Source organism: Cervus elaphus, chromosome 27 (assembly GCF_910594005.1).
Source record: "Cervus elaphus chromosome 27, mCerEla1.1, whole genome shotgun sequence".
NCBI classification, from domain to species: Eukaryota; Metazoa; Chordata; class Mammalia; order Artiodactyla; family Cervidae; genus Cervus; species Cervus elaphus.
In genome coordinates this window covers 25,507,704-25,513,703 of record NC_057841.1, presented here as the reverse complement: position 1 = coordinate 25,513,703, position 6,000 = coordinate 25,507,704, and positions in this window count along the sequence as shown.

Below are 6,000 nucleotides of genomic sequence, written 5' to 3'. Positions count from 1 at the left end.
GCACAGCCAAAAATAAATCATTTTTTTTTAATGGGGTTTGTCTATGGCTTTGTGATTTTTAAAATTCACTTAGCAATATACCATTCATGGTTTCTCATATCTGACTCTTTGTATGTGTACACGCTCAATCATATCTGCCTCTTTACCACCCTGGGGACTGTAGCCCACCAGGCTCCTCTGTCCATGGGATTCTCCAGGCAAGAATACTGGACTGGGTTGCCATGCCCTTCTCCAGGGGATCTTCCTGACCCAAGGGCTGAACTCACGTCTCCTGCATTGCAGGCAGATGCTTTACTGCCGAGATACTGGAGAAGCCCATGTGTAGTGGGTTCCCCCCTGCCTCATTAAAGTAGAGAAAAAAGATTAAAAATGGGGGAAAAAAGTAAATTAAACAAAAAGGCTTTTTACAAAATAAAGGACGAACCTAGCTGTAGACCCAAGACATCAGCTTTCTGAGAGAGTTCCCACAGCGTTCTCTGCAGAGGGCCCTGGCTGGGCAGTGCTACTGCCAAGGCTGCCTTTGCCCCCCTAGACCCACCGTGTGCCCCCAGTCCCCATGGACACCTTCCCTCCCTGGAGTCCCGCCTTGCCCTCCTCCTCTGACCCTGTACCCACGTTTGCCTCTGAGGCCGAGGCACAGGTTGGCCTCCTGCCATTCCATAAGCCTAGAAAGAACAGCATCAAATTTCAGAGAGAATGACAAGTGGACACAAATATTAATTCTTAGGTTGTTGTCTCTTTAACAGAAACTTCCAGGGGGGCAAGCAAAGCGTTTGGGGGAATTCTGCTAGTGGGAGCTTTGGGGACACCTCATTTTCAAGGTCTGGTGTTGAAAACACCAGAAGCTCTCTTATCTTTATCTCTTGCTAGCAGTTTCCTCCCCGGTTGTTATTAGGGGAGATATCAGTCACCAAAGCCTCAGCTGGATCCCATAAAAAAAAGCCCCTGCAATATTTCACGTTGCAAAAGCCCAGGCTGTGCCCTCCAAGTTCACTGGGAAGACCCAAGACTCTGAGGTCCGGGGCCAGTGGAGCTGACTCATCTTCCTGGCCCCAGCGGAGGAGAGAGGCATGTTTGGTGCACACCGTGTGCCTGTCAGCAATCAGCATCCTGTTGGCCAGGAAAACGCTGCCTCTTCCCGGGAAGGCCTTTGTCTGCAGCTGGAACAGAATCACCAGCGGACAGAGGCCACCGAGTCATGGAAGAAAACCGGGCTGAATCCAGGGCTGCATGTCTGTAGTGGGAAGAGAGGCGCCCGCAGTTTCCCACCGAATCCTGAAACAAGTAGGCAACCTGACCCCTTTTTTTTTTTTAATTGGCTGCACCACACGGCATGTGTCATCTTGGTTCCCTGACCAGGGATCGAACCCAATCCCCCTACCTTGGAAGGCAGATTCTTAACCACTGGAAGGAATGAAGTTCCTGAAGGATCGCCAGGGAAGTCCCCCTTTTTTGTTTTCAAGAGTTTCCTGGCCCAGTATTACAATACACCGGGACAGCAGACATGGTGAATATCAAGGAAGGCATAAAGCAAGAATGGTTTCGAAGCGGTCCTGTGGACAGTTTCTATTGCCCCCTGCCCCTTCTTAAGGAGCTGGCCCTTCAGACTCCTCTCCATTTCCCCCTTCCCGTGACTCTTCTCCTCCCCTGGCCTCAGCCATGGATCACTTATTTACTTAGTTACTTACCTTCCCTTGCTCCACTAAAAAGCTAAGCCACACAGAATAAGGATGGAAGAAGTGACCAGGATAGGCAATGAAGAGAACAAGGAAAAGAGTGATGGAGGAGTAATAAGATGAAGACGCAGGAATGTCTATCAGATGATGCAGTTCAGTTACTGCAAGCGGGCTGCAAATTTGGGTCCAAGAGTCCTAGTAGCCAAAGAAAAGAGACAGAATAATCAGGCAGAGAGTGCACACATCAACAAGTCAGGAAAAGATTCACCTTTTTAATGCAGAGACCAGGGGGAGGTGAGGACCATCATTCACACTTGCTGGGCATGTAGGCCAGGGGCTGCGTTAAATGCTCTTTTTTAAAAAAAATAAAAAAGTATTTATTTGGCCATGCCTGGTGTTAGCTGTGGCACTTGGGATCCTCGATCTTTGTTGTGGCATGCGGGCTCTTCATTTGGGGCATGTGACATCTAGTTCCCTGACCAGGATTTGAACCCAGGCCCCCTGCCTTGGGATCATGGAGTCTTAGCCAATGGACCACTAGGGAAATCCCTGAGTTAAATGCTCGTCTGACATTTTCTCATTTGATCTGGTTATCATGTCGGGTGGATGACAATGATCAGATAACAAAACTGAGAATTTGAGAATAAGTTAGTAATTTGCCCAAGACCAGAGAGTTAGTGAACTGTGGAAATGAGATTCAAATCCAGACTATGAGGCTCCATGTTTGGGTGCCAAACTAGAAAGCTCACCCAAGGCAGTGGGGAGCCCTTGGGGTATTTCTGCAACAGATGCAATAAAGATTTTGGTAGGACTGTGTCTCCTCACCTCTTTCAGTACAATTCCTAAATATAGGCACAAAAGCATAAATGCCATTAAAATTCTGTAGAAGTAGTTCCTTCAACTAAAACAGTTTGTTCAGGTGCTTAGTTCTCTGATGATTTAATTTCCATCTCTGTATAGGTGTATAAACATTGCAGAGTCTACCAGGAAGTTTATCAACAGTTACTTTCTCAAACCATAGTCATTTTAACACATCCCAAACCCACTCTAGTATATTTTATTTATTCCCTGGAAGAAACTAGAAGCTGGTGTCTATAGTTTCTCCACTCTCACGCCTGCCCCTATATGGGAAACACTCTTACAGCCTTTCAGGCCAGGAACCCACAACAAAGACCTCTATTAGCAACATCTTGAGGACAACTTCCTCTGACTTGTGATTCTTTTCTTACAACCCATCCTTTTTGAAATGCTTTGAGAACTGGGTATTCCCTCTATTCAAGACCGTATAGCATTTAGCAGAGATTCTCAAACTTTCAGTTTCCATAAGCCCCTTTATGCTCATGCAGATGGCCAATTTAGGTAAAACATCACAATTTTTAGTAATAAAAATGTCATTCTTAAAAAAACCTTTTCATTATAAAGAAATTCAAACACCTATGAAAGTTGAATAGTATAATGAACCTCAGTATACCTACCACTCAGCTTCAACAAGTTACTGACTCCTGGACAATCTTCTTTCAACACTACTCCCATCCCCTTCCTGTCTCCTGAATTATCCTGAAGCAAGTCCCAGATAGCACATCATTCTATCCATAAATATTTCAGTATATGTTTCTAAAAGATATGAGTCCTTTCTTTTAACGTTACAAGACCATAATCACAACTCAAAATACTCGTAACTGTTCCTAAAAGCTATTCAATATCAAATTTCCAATTGTTTCAAAAATCTTTTTGTTGTTGTTTGAATCAGAATCCAAACGAGGCCTGAACATTCCTACCAGATAAAACATTATTTTAAAAATCACTAATCATTTCTTGCATTTGTAAGAGGACAACATTTTCCGTCTCACCCAAGGGTATCTGTCCTCTTTGTTCTGGTTTCTTTACTCTGTACACCCCAGTTTATTTCCTTCCTTTTTAGTTTTGCAGAGTTAAGACCTCCAGGTCACAGTTATAGGTCGCTGGGTACAGCATCTACTGCTGATGTTGCTTTCTGATGGTCCGGATTCAGAAGGGACAGATATCTCACTGATAGTACTTTTGGCCCAATTACAAAACACATTCAAAATCCAGAATGATGCATGCCTTTACTTGGGAAATGGGTACCCCCTCATCCACACAGACTTCCCCCAGCTCTGGAAAGCATCTGCCCAACATTCCAGGTCATTCTAAACTGTGTCCAGTAACAGACAGCTTTCTTCTCTTCTCAAAGACAAGTGTCAGACACCGGGAAGAATCAAACTTAGAGCAGACTGGACCTTAGGTTGGTTTTATGAAAACAACCTGCTTTCTCAGCTACTTGTTTTCTCTTTTAAAGGACTGAGTTCATCCTTTGGACACTACAGGCCAGTGCCAGAACTGACAAGATATCTCAGACTGATCACCAGTGGATGTGCCGTGACGCACAAAGTCACGTGTCATCCAAAGATGTGGAAAGGCCCTCTGCAGGGGGGTCAGACTATTGGAAAAAGCAGTTAAAAGGATACCAAGAATTGGCCAGGCAACAGGCGATGTTGGGTAGGAACGGGTCAGATAGGAGAGAAAGGATTAGTGTGAGAAAAGGATCTGGGCTTGGATCCAAGCTGATCATGAGGAATAAATATGGAAGAGGGAGGAATCTTTAGTGACATTCAAGTTTCTGACTCCAGGGCTGGTTGTTGTTCAGTGGCTCAGTTGTGTCTGACTCTTTTCAACCCCATGGACTGCAGCACAAGGCCTCCCTGTCCATCACCAACTTCCAGAGCTTGCTCAAACTCATGTCCATTGAGTCGGTGATGCATCCAACCATCTCATTCTCTGTCATCCCCTTCTCCTCCCACCTTCAATCTTTTCCAGCATCAGGGTATTTTCCAATGAGTAGGCTCTTTGAATCAGGTGGCCAAAGTATTGGAGCTTCAGCTTCAGCATCAGGCCTTCCAAAGAATATTAAGGATTGATTTCCTTGAAGATTGACTGGGAATCATGAACAGACATACACACATATATAGGAACCCCCTTCCAAACTGCCCATGGGCCTGTGGTACACAGAAACAGCTGATCTGAATTAGAAAACATATCTCATGGAAATACTCTCTTTATAAAATAAACACCATGCCCAGCCCTCCTCCTGTATTACCTACCTCTGGCTTAGAACAGCTGAATCCCAATCCCTGTGTCCTTTGACCCCTGCCCACCGCAGAGGTGATGCTAACATGCAGCAGGACTAAGAACACTGGACCAGGCTGTTTTGGCACCAGGTTACCTGCCTGTTCAGAACTGGTAGGAGGACCCCTTGGAGCTGCCCACAGCCCGAAGTGTAGTTTGGCTCAGCCTGGATCCCCGTCGCTTGGGGTGAGAGAAGTGACCTGACCTTCAGAACTCAGCTCTCTGGCCTAAGTAAGGGCTGGCAAGGAAGACCTGGCAGGGGAACAGGAAAGAAGGGAGCCAGGTGTCCGGCACACGTGCTTCCCCTCTGGCTGCGGAAGGCGGTGGTCTCACCCTCCTGTGCGTCACAGTCACGGCGGGATACTGGTCAAATGCAGATGCCCGGGCCCCACTGCCTGCATTGGTTAGAAGTCTAGGGTGTAGCCCAGGAATCTGTATTTAATGGGTCCCAGGTGACTTCCAGAGAGCTGGGGGCACACACCCACTGCCCATCCTCAATCTTGAGAGGCCCGCAGGGGTCTGTGGCCCCCGCCATGGACATGTGCCAGGTGGGGGTCCTCTTTCCCCCCGGATGTTGCCCAGGAGTGTCTGAAGTCAGGACTGAGGTAGTGGCCAGCAAGCAGGGTTAAAAATGATTAGGATTGCCATCTCTAGACGTGGTTAGAACTGGATAGTGGGCCACTAACCAAATGGGGACCTTCCTGGCACAGAAGTGCACCTGACCCAGGTGTTGTGTGTATCAGACAGTGCAAGTGGGGCAGGAAGGTCCCGTGACTCACTGGCTCCTCGTTTTCAACAGAAATGTGGCTTTCCCAGGCTGAGTGCGGAAACCCAGGGAGGAGTCTCTGGCCTTGCAGAGAACATCTGTGTCGGCGGTGGGTTTCAAAGTGCAGTTTCTGGGTCAGCAACATCAGTCTCACTAGTTAGAAATGAAGATTCTCAGGCCCCACCCCTGACCTATGGCTCAGACACGGGGGCTGGCCCAGGTGGAGGTGCGGGGTCCCCAAGTTACCCTGAGGCCTCAGATGGTTCTGTTAGCGCTTGAGTGCCTCAGCGAAGCCTTGAGTGCTTCAGGGCTCACAGGCTTAGGAAAGGTCCCCGCTCTCCTGGCCATCAGCCAGTCCCTTTTCATGGGGGAGGGGGAAGCACACAGCACCCCTCCCACCCCCCCAGCCCCCCA